Raw genomic sequence first — 17,897 nt, 5'->3', positions numbered from 1 at the left:
TGCCCTCCTGCCAGGCAGCTCCATCTCCAACATCCTTCTACCAATATATCCACTATCCCTCCTCTGAACATGTCCAAACCATCTCAGTCTGGCTTCTCTGACTTTGTCGCTAACACAGGCAACATGAGCCGTCCCTCTGATGTACTCGTTCCTTATCCTGTCTAACCTGGTCACTCCTAAGGAGAACCTCAACATCTTCATCTCCGCTACCTCCATCTCAGCCTCTTGTCTCTGTCTCACTGCTACCGTCTCTAACCCATAGAGCAGAGCTGGTCTCACCACTGTCTTGTACACCTTTCCTTTGAGTCTTGCTGACAATCTTCTGTCACACAACACTCCTGACACTTTCCTCCACCCGCTCCAACCTGCCTGCACTCGCCTCTTCACCTCTTTTCCACACTCCCCATCACACTGAACTGTTGACCCCAAGTACTTAAACTCCTGCACCTTCTTCACCTCAGCCCCCTGTAACCTAACGCTTCTACCTTGATCCCTCTCGTTCAGACACATGTATTCTGTCTTACTACGACTGACCTTCATGCCTCTTCTTTCCAGAGCAAACCTCCACCTCTCTAGCTGTTCCTCCACCTGCTCTCTACTCTCACTGCAAATTACAATGTCATCCGCAAACATCATTGTCCAGGGAGATTCCTGTCTTACCTCGTCTGTCAGCCTGTCCATCAGCATAGCAAACAAAAAAGGACTCAAAGCTGATCCTTGGTGTAGTCCCACCTCCACCTTGAACTCCTCTGTCTGACCTACAGCACATCTCACCACCGTCATACTTCTCTCATACATGTCCTGAACTACTCTGACATACTTCTCTGCCACTCCAGACGACCTCATACAGTACCACAGCTCCTCCCTCGGCACCCTGTCATACGCCTTCTCTAAATCTACGAACACACAATGCAGCTCCTTCTGACCATCTCTGTACTTTTCCATCAACATTCTCAAAGCAAAAATGGCATCAGTGGTGCTCTTACGGGGCATGAAACCATACTGCTGCTCACAAATCTCCACCTTCTTCCTAAGCCTGGCTTCCACTACTCTTTCCCACAGCTTCATTGTGTGGCTCATCAACTTTATTCCTCTATAGTTGCTGCAGTTCTGCGTGTCACCCTTGTTCTTAAAGATCGGAACCAGGACGCTTCTCCTCCATTCCTCAGGCATCTTCTCACTCTCTAGAATCCTATTGAAAAAACTCGTTAGAAATTCCACTGCTGTCTCTCCTAAGCACTTCCATACCTCCACAGGTACGTCATCAGGACCAACGGCCTTTCCGCTCTTCATCCTTTTCAGAGCCTTCCTAACCTCATCCTTTCCAATCTCTGCTACTTCCTGCTCCACAACAACCACATCTTCCTCCCTTCTTTCCCTGTCATTTTCCACGTTCATCAGCTCCTCAAAATACTCCTCAAAATACTCCTGAATAATATAATGGCTAATTTAAAATCAGTGTGCAGGTTTTTCACAATTTCATGATCTTTTTATATATTTATAAGAGATTTATTGGTTGATTGTGTATTTGCATGAGGTCATATTTATTTATTTAATTAAATATTTATTTATTTAATTATGAACAGTATAGGACTCCATACTAAACGCATCAGAGACTAACTAAACCTGATCACCTTCGTTTATTGTATTTCTAAACTACAGTCATGAATAAAGACATTTCTTAACTTAACAAAGAAACAAAAATAAAATAAAACCTGTTGCTAAATAGAATAATTACCTGTTTAAATTAACATTAAACTGTTAATAACAGTTCTAATAACAATAATTGGTAATAACAAAGACAAGACAAGCCGTCATTTTGAAATTCTTATTACAGTGGAAAAAAAAACAATTGAGAAATTTACTTAATTTAATTGAAATTAGATTAACATATTCATGAAGTAGAGATGTAACATAATAAAAGAAAAGTGAATAAAATTAAAGATCTTTGGAATTCAAACATTTTTCAACGACAATCTGCAAAGATTTTAAAGCTGTTTCTTGTTTCTGTTTCTTATTCAAATAATTTTTCAATAAAAAACTGGGAAAGATTTAAATAAATTCATAGATTTTTTCAGGTTAAGAAAAAAAACACTTAACATTTTTATTTACAGTACAGACCAAAAGTTTGGACACACCTTCTCATTCAAAGAGTTTATTCATTTTCATGACTATGAAAATTGTAGATTTACACTGAAGGCATCAAAACTATGAATGAACACATGTGGAATTCTATACATAACAAAAAAGTGTGAAACAACTGAGAATATGTCATATTGTAGGTTCTTCATAGTAGCCACCTTTTGCTTTGATTACTGCTTTGCACACTTTTGGCATTCTCTGGATGAGCTTCAAAAATCTTGAGAAATGCAGAAATGTGTGCTGCAGATGCCATGTTTGCCACTAGAGGGCAGCACAGCAGCTTCAGTCTTTGTCATTGTTGCTGTGTATAATCGCTTCCATACTTTGGAAGCGATTCTGTAGCATAAATAAAAAGCAAAGTCAAAACCAGAAATGCTTTTTAGTTTTCAAAATGTAGCTGCATTTTTTGACTCAAAATTAAAAAGAAAAAGCAATACTTCAAAATGCTTTATCATTTTATACTTCAACACAGCTTTTTCTGTCACTTAATTAAAATGATAAAGAAAATGGTATTTGACATTTCATTTTCAAAAAGGTCCCTGGTAAATGTGTAGCATAATTAATTTAGAAATGTCTAATTTGACAATTAAAATGGATTAACAGAAATGCTTTTTCATTTTCAAAATGAAGCTGCATCAATTTACTCAAAATTAAAAAGAAAAAGCAATACTTCAAAATGCTTTTTCATTTTATACCTAAAACCGCTTATTCTGTGTCATAATTAAAACGAAAATGCAAAGAGGGGATTGCATTTGCATTTTAACATCCACCCCGCGCAATTTGTCACAATATTCATTTAGAAAAAGCAATAGCAGAGGGGAGGCGGGGCGATGACGTCACTGCTCTCTCTGTGTGTCTGGCTGCTGACTGACGCACACACAAACACGCACCAGGAGCAGACTGTGTTAGCGGCAGAGACGAGGGTTTTGAGTTGGTTGTGAACTTCTGATGAGTTTCCACAGCTTCTCATGACTAAGTAGCTGCATGTCCGCCTTCTTCGGTCCTCCTCCGGACGCACCGCGGACAAGCTTTTGTTCTTCGGACCGCCAGCTGCCTTCGCATAGCGGAGCGCGAAGCTCCGATGATCGCTGAAGGCGGAAATGCTGCTGCGATCTGAGAAACCATCATATGAATTTGTGTTTCCAGTGGTGTCCAGAACAAAATAAAGACTGATGTAATTCACAGATATTTACACCTTGATCTGCAGCTTTGCGGTGAATTTGCTGTTTGATTTATTAAGATCCAGGAATCCAGGTTTGAGCAGGCCAGGTCCAGCGGTTTTTGAACAGGACCCGGTTTTAGGTGATCTTAATGTGAAAAATGCAGCAGAATGTTTCTTTAGCTCCCTTGCGAATCAGAAGCTGTGAATCCTAAGCCAACTTTAGCGTCGTCTGACCGCACGGATTTAAAAACATATGATCGAGCAGAGCAGGCCCTTAAATATAATCATAACTGTAATAAAAGCACATTATGAAGATAGTCTCCTGCAGCTACGCGCTGAGTGAGTGTTTTGGTCCAACCAGCAACGTTTAGCATGGAGAAATCTGCTGTCTGTTAATGGAGCTCCAGCTGTCATCAAACAGCAAATTCACCGCAAAGCTGCAGATCAAGGTGTAAATATCTGTGAATTACATAAGTCTTTATTTTGTTCTGGACACCACTGGAAACACAAATTCATATGATGGTTTCTCAGATCGCAGCAGCATTTCCGCCTTCAGCGATCATCGGAGCTTCGCGCTCCGCTATGCGAAGGCAGCTGGCGGTCCGAAGAACAAAAGCTTGTCCGCGGTGCGGCCGGAGGAGGACCACAGAAGGCGGACATGCAGCTACTTAGTCCTGAGAAGCTGTGGAAACTCATCAGAAGTTCACAACCAACTCAAAGCCGTCTTCTCTGCCGCTAACACAGTCTGCTCCTGGTGCGTGTGTGTGTGTGTGTGTGTGTCAGCGGCCGGACACACAGAGAAAGCAGTGACGTCATCGCCCCGCCTCCCCTCTGCTAATGCTTTTTCTAAATGAATATTGTGACAACTTGCGCGGGGTGGATGTTAAAATGCAAATGCAATCCCCTCTTTGCATTTTCGTTTTAATTATGACACAGAATAAGCGGGTTTTAGGTATAAAATGAAAAAGCATTTTGAAATATTGCCTTTTCTTTTTAATTTTGAGTCATTTGATGCAGCTTCATTTTGAAAATGAAAAAGCATTTCTGTTAATCCATTTTAATTGTCAAATTAGACATTTCTAAATGAAATATGCTACACATTTACCATGGAACGTCTTGAAAATGAAATGTCAAATACCATTTTCATTATCATTTTAATTAAGTGACAGAATAAGCTGTGTTGAGGAAGGAAATGAAAAAGCATTTTGGTGGATTGCTTTTTCATTTCAATTTTGAGTCAAAAAATGCAGCTTCATTTTGAAAATTAAAAAGCATTTCTGGTTTTGACTTAGCTTTTTATTTATGCTACATAATCTACAGACAATAGTTCTTTTCCAAGTAAAGTCAATTTATTAACTGATTGTTTAGTGTAGCAGTATAATTATTTAAACGGCTGACTCGGCATTAAATGTTCAAATCCTAATTTCAAAGTGTATCAAAGTGGAAATGATGGATTTGACATTGAAAAATGTGAGCATAGAGGCTGAATCCTGCATGAACTCTTTCAGAGGAAAGACTATTACAAACTGAACAAAAAAAGAATAAACTATTAGAACAAGCAGGAGAAAATTTCACAATAATATACACAAACAGCTTCATGAACAGAGAAACACAGACATCAGCTGACAAAAAGAATGACATCAGTTACTATGGCAACACAAGAGACAAGATGAAGATTTCCCAACACTCCAAGTTAGAATGAGAAGCGGAAGTGCAGTTCTCCATCAGTCCACCGGGGGTGCTGCAGCACAATAACTGTCCACTTGATGCTGAGAGAGACAGTGGAGCTGATCTCAGATCAGTTCCTGCTGCAGCTCTGACACTCATCTCCACTTCCTCTGATTCCTCCATCACTCTGCTCTCCACCTCCCAGGAACACCGTCCAATCACAACATCTCTGCAGACCAGCTGCTGCTGCTGCTCCTCTCTGCTCCTCCAGGAGGAACATCAGTCCGACCTCTTCCACCTGCAGAGAGAAAGTGTAGAGACAGAGATGAAGGAGTGTCTCCTGATCCTGGTCTGTCAGTCAGTGATGCAGCACAGCAGCAGAAAGAGCAGCAGGAGCTTCAGTCCTGTTCAGAGCAGCAGCTTCCTGTCATCTTCACCTGTTGGAGCTTCTGCTGCTCTGATTGGCTGACTGTTGTCCTGAAGCCTGTCATCATTCTCCTCAGAGCTTCACTGAGAAGGTGCAGCTTCACAGGAAACTCTGCATCTTTGCTCTCAGACTAACTTTAGGACCAAACATCTGGAAGCAGCAGGACTGACTCCAACCCTCTACTGACCTCAGAGTCTGCAGTTTGGAGTTTGGACTCTCCACCAGATCCTGGAGCTGCTGAACATCTGAATAGTGAAGGCTGTTTCTCCTCAGGTCCAGTTCTGTCAGGTGGGACGGGTTGGACTTCAGAGCTGAGACCAGAGCAGCACAGCTGGACTTTGACAAACTGCAGCTGATCAACCTGAATTCAGAACAAAGAGTTGAGTTTAAAGACAAAGTTCATGTTTTTCATCCTTCACTTCTTCTAAAGAGTTCAGAGCTGAAGAAGATCAGAAAGTTTAGAAAAAGTCCAAAGATGTGAAGCAACAGCAGCAGATCAGAAGAGTCCAGCAGAAGCAGAGAAGAAGAACATTCAGGAACATTCAGGACAACATGCAGCTGCTTCAGGAAAGAAGTCCAGATGTGTGAAAGTCAAACATCAGCCTGTGGCTGCATCCAAACCAACTGATGTTTCTGCAGCAACAGCAGAAAAAGTCCACTTCCTCTTTCTGCTAAGCTCTTCCCCAAACAGCACTGAATCATGGGAGAATTTCAGCAGCAGGATGCTGGAAAGTCTTCCTCCCAGTTTTCAGGAGATGATCTTCCAGTCCTTCTCTGCTGCAGCCCTTCAAGCAGAGACTTTCAGCTCCAACAGATCAAAGCAGAGAGAAGAAGGAAGTGATGAGGAAGAGTCAGCAGCAAATGTTGGACATTGATCCCTGATCCATGACTTCAGCTCTGAATGAAGTGTCAGCAGCTGCTGGGAGCTTTGAAGGATGATGTGATGATGTTTGTGGATGAAAAGGTGAGGATGTTTGTGGAGGATGTGTCTGTCAGAGCAGCATCCAGCTGCAGCATGACTCTGTCACTGTCTGCTCACAAACATCAGCCGCTGGACTCTCAGCTGCATCTGCTGAAACACAGCAGCAGGAATCAGAGTATATGTGAGCGTGCACGGCTGCTTCTTATGCATGCGCTTTAAAGGAGTCTGTTGGAGCAAAGACACAAAGAAGAGCTGATGGCTGCAAGCAGAACTTTGTGGAGAACAAATGTCAGCAGACAGCTTTGAAACAAGCAGCTGCAGGAAGAAAAGAAGAAGTTCTTCTGCAGATCTTTGAAGAGAACAAGCAGCTGCAGGAAGATGCTGCTGCAGATCAGAATCTGGACATTTCTGCTCACTGTGGGTCAACACGACTTTGTCATCATATTGATCTAAACACAACTGAAACATGGAGTCTGACCTCAGAGTCTGCAGTCTGCAGATTTGCGGTAATTTGTGGTCTACAGCAATATAACCAAGAACATCATTCCCATTTCATTGCAATAGATTAATTATTTTACTCCAAATGACCCTCGTCAACATAGGTGACAAACATCCAAACATCCGATTGGTCAAATGCATAAAGGGATTTATTTGATTCATTAAATGCTTCAAGCTGCAGGTTGTTTTAAAACATTTAAGGTTTACGATTTATTGTGATTTTCGCCGTCTTTTGCGATCTGCGTATTGCAGAGCTGGATATTGTGATAACGATACATTTGCGTTATATTGTGGACGCCTAACACAAAGTGCTTTATTTCCTCATTATGCAACAATGTTTTTTTAACAAAACATTTGACTTTATACATTTTTCCAACTTGAAAAGTAAAATACATGAAGAAAGAAGTTATTTAAAGAAAAATAAACAGCGATTTTTTGACAAATTGCCGTCATGATGGAAATATAAAACACATTAAATAAATGTTTGAGTTCATAAAATCATCCCAGAGAAAGTCTCTGCTTCAACTCCTGCAGTGAAAGCTGCATCTGAATCTGACGCCCGTGTTTCCATCTCTCTGAAGTCAAAGCCCCTCCCCCGCCTCTCTACCTGCTTCTCCTCTCTACCTGTTCACCTGTTCACATCCTCTGCCGCTGAGAGTCATTTTTTCCCGCTCTCCTCCAGTGTCCCGCCCCCCGTGCACACAAATAGCCAGACAGACCTCTCCTCTTCAGTGAGAATAGCCACATTAATATCATCATTAATGCATGGAAAATTGAATGACTTGGTGAGTTAAATATGGCAGATGAGGTTTATAATTTGTGGGACACAAAAAAATTCTCCAGAACCGATAGCAGAACCGTGGACGTCAGACCTTAACCATACTGCGGTCTTGAAGAATGTTGCCCCGGGGCTCCTTCAATACCGGGCTCGGTACCCATCCCTTGTTACAGCTGGTTCTGCTGCTCCCAAAGTTCCTTTTTCTCCTCCCAGAAGCCCCCCCCCCCCATGACAGCACTGCATCTTTACTGTCAGTAGCTGCATTTACATGGACAACAGTAATCTGAAAGAATGCCTGATCTGAAGAAAATGCGTCATGTAAACACGCCGTTCGGAATATTCTGCCCTGATCAGACTTGTTCAGATCTAAATTTCTTTCTGATGGAGATAGGTGGTTATGGCGATTGTTGATCCGATCGTTGTTCATTCCGATCGTGTGTCACTGCTGCTCTGGTTTAACGTCATGGATAGACTGTGTTTTGCTCCAGAGAAAGCTTTGGAGCTCAAACAGGACCGACCAGCTGCTCTGCGGAGGCCCACCCGGTGCGAAGAGCTGCTCCGCTCTCGCCCCACTGGCTCTTCACCTCTTCCCTGTCTTACACCCATCACGAGGGAGGAGCGCTTTGTGACGTCTGGACCCTGCGTGGTCCTGGTTCGGGTGCTGGTGGACGGAGCAAACTGTGTCTCTGAGCAGAGCAGAGCAGCCGGATAATTGACGTGTTTGAGGGGAGGGAGGATGCTTTGTTACGTGTGCGTTTTGTTGTTAATGCGTGGGAGAATTCGGACTGCGATCCATCCCGCCGCTCTGGGTTGGCGGCTGCCGGACTCAGGAGAACCGTGCCTCCGAGCTCAGACTTCCAGCTCACACAGCAGCTTTGGGGCAGTGTGAGCTTTTCAAAGCAGAAATGTCGCTCAGTCCTTAGAAACTGTTCAAACAATCACATGGATTTGTGATTTTAAACAAGGCTAATGTTGTTAGAGTGTTAGCCTCTCCTGGGAGCTGGAAGAACTCTGGCTTCTTCCAGCTCCGTTCTTCCACAAAAAAGCACTGACCACACAGATTAAAAATAAAATGACGAGCGAACAGGCGGTTCATAATATTCTTAACATTAATAAAAGCACGTTTGGAGGATCGTCTCATAGATTACCGAGCTGCTGCATAAACGTATATGGCAAATAAGTTTCCTTTTCCAGTGTTTTCATCACTACTGCCCATGCCCAAATGATTTATTCTGACCAAAAGTGTGACCATGTGAACGTTTGTTCTAATCGGAAAAAGGTTTTCTGGGACCATGTACACGGCTGAATTTAAACCCGACCGTTGATCCCATCAAGATATTTGTCAACCCCGGCTACGGACCTCATGAATAGAATCCAATCCATGATCATGTTTTTAGGCTGTTTTTGTTCTTTCTGGTTCATGTTTTGGTCGTATCGTCCAGCCTGATCTGATCTGTCAGATCGTTTTATTTTATTGTTATTAATGGAGCGGCAATATGAGTGCTGGTAACAATAATAACTACAGATCCCATGATGCAGTGCTTCAGAGTCGGAGGTGATGATCATCTTTAGCTGCTCTAGGACTGGCCCCTTCAGTGGGGGTCCAACATCAAGTACCTGGAGACAGAGGCACCATCAGTGCCTTGTGAGAGATGATTGTCCCTCTCTGGACATGTGGTTCAGAAACAGAGAGCTTCTCTCTCCTCTGAACAGATCAGGATGTTTGTGTGTTTGAGGAAGTGGCTCAGTGCAAAGAGCCAGAAATCTGGGGGCAGCCATCCATTTGTTCCTGCAGTTCAGCAGAAAAGCAGAAAGCTAGTGCAGAACATGAACATCTTCTTTCACTTCCATTCTTGATGCTCTACACAGACAATTGTTCTTTCACGTGGATTTGGACTTCATCTTTGGAGAATCCTGAAAACACTTCTTTAGATCTCCTTGGATTTCCTCCACTGCTGGATTCAACACAGTTGTGTCTTTAGTTGAATGGAAACGTCTAATATTCAGTCAGTGAACTTTCAATGACACTTCTTTTTGGTTCATGTCCATCAGTTGTTTGCACCTTTTTCATTGTGTTCAGTGTTGAACTCTATTGTAAATGTCCTTTGGTTGTCTTTGAGTTGAACCTTTTAGGTTTCAGCATCTTTAGTCTTCAGAAAACTTTTCTGAATCCAAAGTTCCAAAAATAAAGTGTCATCTTTTAAGTGACAGTTTTTCATTTCTAGTGGTAAATGAATCTGCAGTCATTTCTGGTTTTCAGTGACTGAATGATGCTCTGACCAAAGAACACTTTGTGTGTTTTTGTTGTTCTAGTGACATTCAAAGGAAGTGTCTGTTCTAGATTCAATATTTAAAGATCTTTTCAAACTATTTTCTTCAAATAGATTTCATGTAGAATCCTTTGAATGGTTTTCTGAAAACTGGAAGCTGAAACTAATTTGGACGCCAACTTGAACTTTCTACAGGCCGATCTGTGAACATTCTTTCTGACATTAAATGGATCCGTGTTCTAAAATAGGTTGGAGATCCTGATTTACAAGATCCTGATTGAAACAGATCAGTTTCTATCAATCATCAGAACAATCAATTTAATTGATGAAGAAAATCTGAACCAATCATCAGTTTGTTTCAAACACGGCTGTAGACAGAAAATCTTCCAGTGAAACATCAGAAAGGTCTTCACCTGATCTGTTCTTCTCATCCTTCAGGGAGTTCAGCTTCTTTACTGACCTCAGAGTCTGCAGTCTGCAGCCTGGACTCTCCAGAAAACCACACAGATGAAGAACTCCTGAATCCTGCAGGTTCTGGTTCCAGCTCAGGTCCAGTTCTGTCAGATTAGACGGGTTTTTCTTCAGAGCTGAGACCAGAACTTCACAGCTGATCTCTGACAAACTGCAGTCTTTCAACCTGCAATCAGACAGAAAAGTGTGTTCAGGAGCAGTGATGCAGCTGGAGGTCCAGGAAAAAATGCTTTTTCATTTCCTTCCTCAACACAGCTTATTCTGTCACTTAATTAAATGACGATTTATTGTATTTCTGGCAGATACTCGCAGCCGTGTTTTACAGGTAAATACCCTAGGGCGGTTCAGTCAATTAACTCACCTGCTCAGCGTCCTATTTAAGCCCAGGTGCGCAGTCGTTCATTCTCTTTCTTACCTTCAGCGCTCATTATTCGCCGGTCTCCGTGCCCGCGGGTCTCCTTCTCTTTCGGCGTCTTGCTGTATTCCCCCCGTCCTTCGGATGGGTGATCCCCATTTTTCTGATGTGGGGTTTTCGTTTCGCCGCGTCTGCTCTCCTTTGCGGCGATCAGCGGGCGGCTGACGGCGCACAGCGCGTTCGTTTCTCCGCGGTCGCGTGCATCTGCAGGGGGTGTGCTTTCCGCGATGTTCGGGATGTCCGTGCCCCCCGATCAGGGGCAGTCCGGGTCTTCTCGTATGCCGTGGTCACCCCAATTATCTACGGTGAGCATCATGCGGTTCTTTCCCGTGTAGTTTTCTAAGGCTGCGTTTTGCTTCCTGTTTACTTCGGTGACGTCACGCCCCTAAGGACCCTGGGAATTGTAGTTTTGACTCATGGTCCTTCATGATGCACTTCTGATTCCTTTTCTGCTGCGTAGTTCGGCGTCGTCCGGTTATTGTTTCAGGGGTTGTGGGGTCTCTTCTGTGGTTGTGAAGGCTGGCAGTCCTCGTTTGGACAGGTTTCTCATGCTGGCTGAATTTTTGTGGATTTTAGCATTTTTTTCTGTTGCCGTTTTGTTCTTTGGGAGCTGAGTGTGAATCTTGACTATCTTTAATTAGAAGCTGGCTTTATTATTATGGCGGTTCTTCTGTTTATTTTCTCGTTGTTGTAGCTGCTGGTTAGTCAGAATGTGAATCAGTGTCTCTTGGACCCGTCTCTGCTCTGTGGACATTTTCCCTATGATTGGTCTCTCTTATGCAGCGTCTATGGCTCATTTTATTCACTCAGTGATCCTCGTTCGTTGCCCCCGCACCTTCTGCATCTGGTTCTGCTCCGCCTGTTTTTCCCCTGCTCTGTGTACCCCAGTGGGCCCTGCCCTGGCTCAGGGACTTGGGTCGGCCGCATTAGTGAGTGTGTCAGTCTCGTCGCGGCCTTGTTTTCTCGGCTGGACAGTTAATTTGTTATTCTCTCTCTGGTTTGGAGGTTTGTGGGGGCTATGTGATGGATTCTTCCAGGGCATCGTTTTCAAAGCTGCCACTGAGGGTGGCCCCTGGGAAGTTTTCAGGTTGACCTGACTTGATCTGGACCTGTTAGCGCCTCGCAGTTCATCTTCAGGGCATCAGCGGCCTGGTTCCCCATGCGCCTTCAGGATTGGTATATATTTTCTTCAGCTCCCCATGCTGTCTCCACGATTTTCCTCCGAAAGCGATATAAGGCTGAGGATGACTGTTATCACTGATGTTCTGCCTCTATGCCTCTCAGTGGCGTCTCTTGGCCTTCAGTTGGTGCTCGAAGTATTTGTCGGTTTACCTTTCCGCTGTCGTGGCAGTCCTCATAAAATCGACTTTATTATCTGAAGCCCTGTCCTGGATATTTGTAGGCGATGGGTGCCCTTCATTTTGCATGTTATTGATGATTTCTTGGTGGCCAACTTTCCTCTGTATCCCTGGTCTTTTGAATCTCTGTGGAAAAAACTTTATTTTCAAATCTGGGTTTCCACGTTGTCTATAATGTATGGTTCTCCACCCATCCGGATTTATTTTTCTTCTATGGATTTGGGTGGTTCATTGATGCTTGTCTCTCCCCATTATGTCATCTCTAGCTTTTGTGCAGCATGTCGTTTATTCACATTTTGGTTGAATATGATTTGTCAATGATTGGGCCACCTGACATTTGCTGTAGCTTTGGTCCTATGGTCATCCGTTCATCTTGTGTTCTTGTTCTGGGTAGTTCGATCCTGGGCCCCGTGTTACTGTTCTGGATTTTTTTTTGTTTTGCGTTTGATCTTTCCCTCTCTATGCTTGGAGTGGTTTTGTTATGATTGTCGTGTCTTCAGGCTCCCTCCACTTGTTCTTCTGAGTCTACTGGTTTGGGGGAAAAGGATTTAAGAAGAGTGGTTTGTGTTTGTCCGGCCGCCAGGATCCACAGCTCTGGTTTTTAAGGGGTCGTCCGGTTATTTAATCCTTGGAGATTATATTAAGGCTTTTTCAATATTGAATGATAGTATTGTGTCATCGGTTGACTTGGTTAATGTTTAAATAACACCTTGAGCAACTTCTACCCTGAACGTAGGAAATATATCACTTGCGCTCTCAAGCTTAGTTCAAGAGTTAAATCTTGTGTCCACAAGTCAGTCTTCTGTCTGCCTTGCTTAAGCAGATGACACTCTGCTAGATGCATCCCCATTTAGAGGCGTGTTTTACTCCGTCTCTAAATGCTTAAGGTTCAGTCTAGCAAAATGCTGTCAAAACCTATGATCCCTCATGGCTCTCAAGTTCTCTTTTGCAGTATTCAGACGCCCTTGGCTAATTAAAATGTTAGTAGTCTGTACTTTGTTGTCCACCAATTTGAGAACCACTAATCTAAAATCCAGCTGAGCTGCAATCCTTTGCTACGTGGGATGTTGACCTTTCTCATCTACAAATCTCCTTGGCTGCTCTTCCCATCACCTGCTCCTCGATGGCCTCCTGAAGATGCGTCCCTCTGAAACTGTCAAAGGTTACTTTTCTTATCATTGGAGTATATAAAAATTGGTGTTAAGATTTCGTGCAGGTTATATATTTCACTATCATTTCGTTGTTGGAATTTGTAATTATGGTGGTTTCTAGGGTGCGATAAATCCACAATGGGTCTTTACCTTAACTATATACTAAATTTCACTTTCTCAGATTTGTTCTTTAAAAGCACTGTTATTTAATTTATCTCAATCATTTTGAAATTGATCAGTTTCTGGGTTATTTATATATTCTTGTCAAGACTAATACTGCTTTGTTTTTATCTATGCATCGCATCCTGAGCCTGCGAACCCCTACGCCCCGATCAGCTTCTCCGTTTCCAGGAAATGACGTCACCCATGCATTCCTTGATCTGGTGCTGCAACGATGACTGCTCGACGTACCTATTGCTGCACTGAAAGTGACGGAGCGGTGGACCTCCTCTGCATTCCAATGACACTTCTGACTGAATTAATTAATCAATGTCAACCGCAGAATGAATGTAAATTATTCGATTATAGATGTTAAAAGAAAATTATAGCCAGGTGGAAGCCTCAAAATTTAGGATGTTCTAAGTTGTATCATAGTATGCGCGGAGCTCGAATCTGATTCTTAAGTTCATTTGTTTATAGTATGCCAATGAAGCATAGTAATTATGGGCTTTGAACTCGTTCTTAATATATGGATGGAACCTCAATTAAATGATGTTCCTTGAGCGCTTATAATTGGTATGCCAAATGGAGAAAATTATGGCTATTAAGCTCGTTCGTGGGACTGTCGTTGGGAGCTTCGAAATAATGGATGTTACTTAAGCGCGTGTATATATAGTTGCCAAAATGGAAGAAGTTTATGGCCATCAAGCTTGTTCTTAGTTTAATAGAAGTTTGAATAATGGCTGTTAAGCATGTCATAATACGCCATCGGAAGCTTTGGATTGGATGTTAAGTTAGTGTCTCATACGGGTTGTTTGGCAGTTTAACTTATAGTTCTGCACACCGTTTTGCGGAGGTGAGCTTACGTTCTAAGATCAGGTATGAGTAATTTTATGTTGGCTCCCCTTTTATTTCTTTCCCTCTCTCTTTCAGATAGTATGTTCCTCTAGTGGTTTCCACGAACAGGAGCCTACGGTCAATGGTGCCGGGTCACACATAGCAGATCCACTAGATAGCATGTTCCCTTCGTGGCGCTGTACTCGAACGGGGGCGGCCCAAACGGTCAATGGTGCCGGGTCACACATAGCAGTCATACTGGGAAATGAAATGAAAATGGAATGCTGGCGAAAACACACCCCATTTTATTACACACTGATTATACATTCACATTTTTCTTCTGGATGATTTTAGTGTTGGGGGTTTTGTTACCCGAAAGGGTTATGGAAATTTCTCATGGAATTGAACGGAGCCTTATGCCAAACGAAAATATGTGAACTTAACTATGCCAACTTAAAGAATGTGGAAAATGTCAAATAAATATTTCTTACTGCAAGAGTTGTCTGACTGAAATGATCATGAAAATGGTATTTGACATTTCATTTTCAAAAATTTCTCTGGTAAATGTGTAGCAAAATTCTTTTAGAAATGTCTAATTTGAAAATTAAAATGGATTCACAGAAATGCTTTTTAATTTTCAAAATGTAACTGCATCAAATGACTCAAAATTCTAATGAAAAATATATATATTTCAAATGTATATATATCAAATATATAATATTTCAAAATGCTTTTTCATTTTATACTTTAAAACCGCTCATTCTGTGTCATAATTAAAATGAAAATGCAAAGAGGGGATTGCATTTCTGTTGTCACATATACCCTGCAAAATTTGTAGCAAAATTCTCTCAGTGAGCATTTCCAGAGGGGGGGCAGGGCGATGACGTCACTGCTTTCTCCGTGTGTCCGGCCGCTGACAGACACAGACAGACTAAGAGCTGTGGAGCTTTCTGTTAGCGGCACAGAAGAAAGCTTTGTGGTGGTTGTGAACTTCTGATGAGTTTCCACAGCTTCTCAGGACTACATAGCAGCATGTCCGCCTTCTGCGGTCCTCCTCCTGACGCAACGCGGACAAGCGTTTGATCTTCGGACCACCAGCTGCCTTCGCATAGCGGAGCGCGAAGCTCCGATGATCGCTGAAGGCGGAAATGCTGCTGCGATCTGAGAAACCATCATAGGAATTTGTGTTTCCAGATAGTCCACAACAAAATAAAGACTGATGTAATTCCGAAATATTTACACATTTATTTGCAGCTTCGCGGTGAATTTGCTGTTGACAGCTGGAGCCCCATTAACAGACAGCAGATTTCTCCATGCTAAACGTTGCTGGTTGGACCAAAACACTCACTCAGCGCGAAGCTGCAGGAGACTATCTTCATAATTTGCTTTTATTACAGTTATGATTATATTTAAGGGCCTGCTCTGCTCGATCATATGTTTTTAAATCCGTGCGGTCAGACGACACTGAAGTTGGCTTCCGATTCACAGCGTCTGACTCGCGAGGGGACTAAAGGAACTTTCCGCTGCATTTTTTGCAATAAGATCACCTAAAACTGGGTCCTGTTCACAAACCGCTGGACCTGGACTGCTCAAACCTGGATTCCTGGATCTTGTTTTTTACCTCTTGTGTCAACGCGGGACAGCAAGCTTTCAAACTCAGTCAGAGAAAGAGAAGGAAAAACCGCTGAAGCGGGCGTCATCAACGTAGCTGAAGCTGAAACTCTCTCTGGGAGAATCTCTTGGATAAACTCATGAAATCAAACATGGAATCAGGATTACCATGTAGCAGGGTTGTCCCCCTGACTGACTGCCACGGTTACCTGTGCAAAATATTTTTATGGCATCAATGGTTGGATAAGAATGAAACCGTGTACATGGGCCCAGAAAAATTTCTTCCGATTACAACAAACGTTCACATGGGTCACATTTTCGGTCGGAATAAGTAATTTGAACATGAGCAGTAGTGTTGAAAATACTGGAAGAGGAAAGGAGTTCCGCTGAGAGGCGACATACATAGATATCTGGCAGCTCGGTAATATACCAGATCTTCTAAATGGGCTTTTATTAATGTTACGGTTTTTATGAAGCGCCTGTTTGCTCATCATTTTAGTTTTAATCCGTGTGGTCAGAGCTTTTTCTGTTGAAGAACGGAGCTGGAAGAAGCCAGGACTAGGAGAGGCTAACCTGCGCTAACAACATTTAGCCTTTGATGGACATAAAATCCACACGGGTGTGGCAAGTAGGACACGCCCACTAATTATGAGGCGGCAGTCAACACGCTCGTGTTAATTTGGTGGCGGTGCTTTAAAAGCCCTCCTCCTCCCTGTTTGGAAATGAACTCGTGCTGTTGCCATACATCAAGGCACCTGGAAGTGGAACGGGGGTTGGTTGGCAGGTAAGCCAGGTTTGGAGTTCTCGGAACTGAACAGGGATTGGGAGCTTACGAGCAGACTCGTTCACAGCTCCCTGTACACGAGCAGTCGGCCAGGCTTTGACGCCCTTCTCATCTCCCCCAAATAGGGTATTAAATCTGCTGCTTTGCCTTTATTGTTTTTAACAATTTTGTTTATTTCTCTCCGGGTCCCACCCCCGCCACGACGGAACAGGTTGGAGAGAAACGCTCAGCTCACGGAGACCCCTCGTTGCTGTGGCGTCTCACCGGACTGTGAACGGCTCCCCCCAGCTTATAGGAGGTGGTTGGGTGGCTTACCAGCACCCATGAACACTAATCACCTTTTATCTTTATTTTTAATTGTGTGGCTTTTATTGATCAATTTAATTCTTTTTTCAGGAGGGGGGAGGCCGAGGTGGTGGACTGCTGTGTGTGGTGGGGGGTCCCAGTGTGCTGTGTGGTTTCCATCACGTGTGCAGTGATTCACAAAAGGGTGTTTGCTTGGTTTTAATCTTTTCCTGGGGCTCAGCAGCCCCCAGGAGGCGTTGTCGACCCGTTTTCTCGTGCTGCCACATTCTGGCGTTGTCAGCAGGATCTTTTAAATATTATAGGCAGAGGCTGGTGTGTTTTTAAAGTGATTTTATGTGGAAACCTTAATGTTTTTAGCTCTGTAGTCTTTACGGTTTCAAAAGTCCCACAAACCCGTATCATCCGGTGGGGAATGGGCAGGTAGAACGCTTTAACGGGACTCTGCACAATTTGCTGCGTACTCTGCCTGTGTCTAGGAAGAGGGATTGGCTTGTGTGTTTGCCTCAGGTATGGTATTATTTTAATACAACCCTGCATCGGTCAACAGGGGAGTCCCCCTTTTTCCTCATGTTTGGGCGGGAGCCAAGGCTCCCTGTAAATTTTCTTTTAATCTTTCCTTATACTCGTGCTGCCACATTAAGTTTCTTGGTCAGCTGATCTATTCCTTTGGCAGGTAGCTCCGCCCCCAGCCTTGAACATAAACTACTAGCAGAGGTTCCTCACTCTAAAACAGCAGAGATTTAGTGTCTGTTTAAGCACCAGGACTGACAACCAGAAGCTAACCTAAAGACTATTTGAAATAAAAGACCTGGTTCTGATCCAAACTCGGTTCTGAATAATCACCAAAACCAGGACTGTGGGAAAGACCTGTCAGTCTGCTGCAGTTTGACCTCCTCTTTTCTCTTCATCCATCTGCTGCTCTGTGGGCCAGAAATCTG

At 43.2% G+C, this 17,897-nt stretch overlaps 1 protein-coding gene across 1 annotated transcript in view; it reads right to left on the bottom strand.

Moving 5' to 3' along the window:
• Positions 1–17,897, bottom strand: part of LOC144981373 (protein NLRC3-like) — a 210,696-nt gene that overhangs the window by 177,056 nt on the left and 15,743 nt on the right. The gene's annotated exons all lie outside the window — the stretch shown is intronic.

This window comes from Oryzias latipes, chromosome 2 (assembly GCF_053564925.1).
Source record: "Oryzias latipes strain Hd-rR chromosome 2, Olatipes_Hd-rR_3.1".
Lineage (NCBI taxonomy): Eukaryota > Metazoa > Chordata > Actinopteri > Beloniformes > Adrianichthyidae > Oryzias > Oryzias latipes.
Note: the sequence above shows the minus strand (reverse complement) of the source record. Positions and strands in the feature narration are given on the sequence as shown.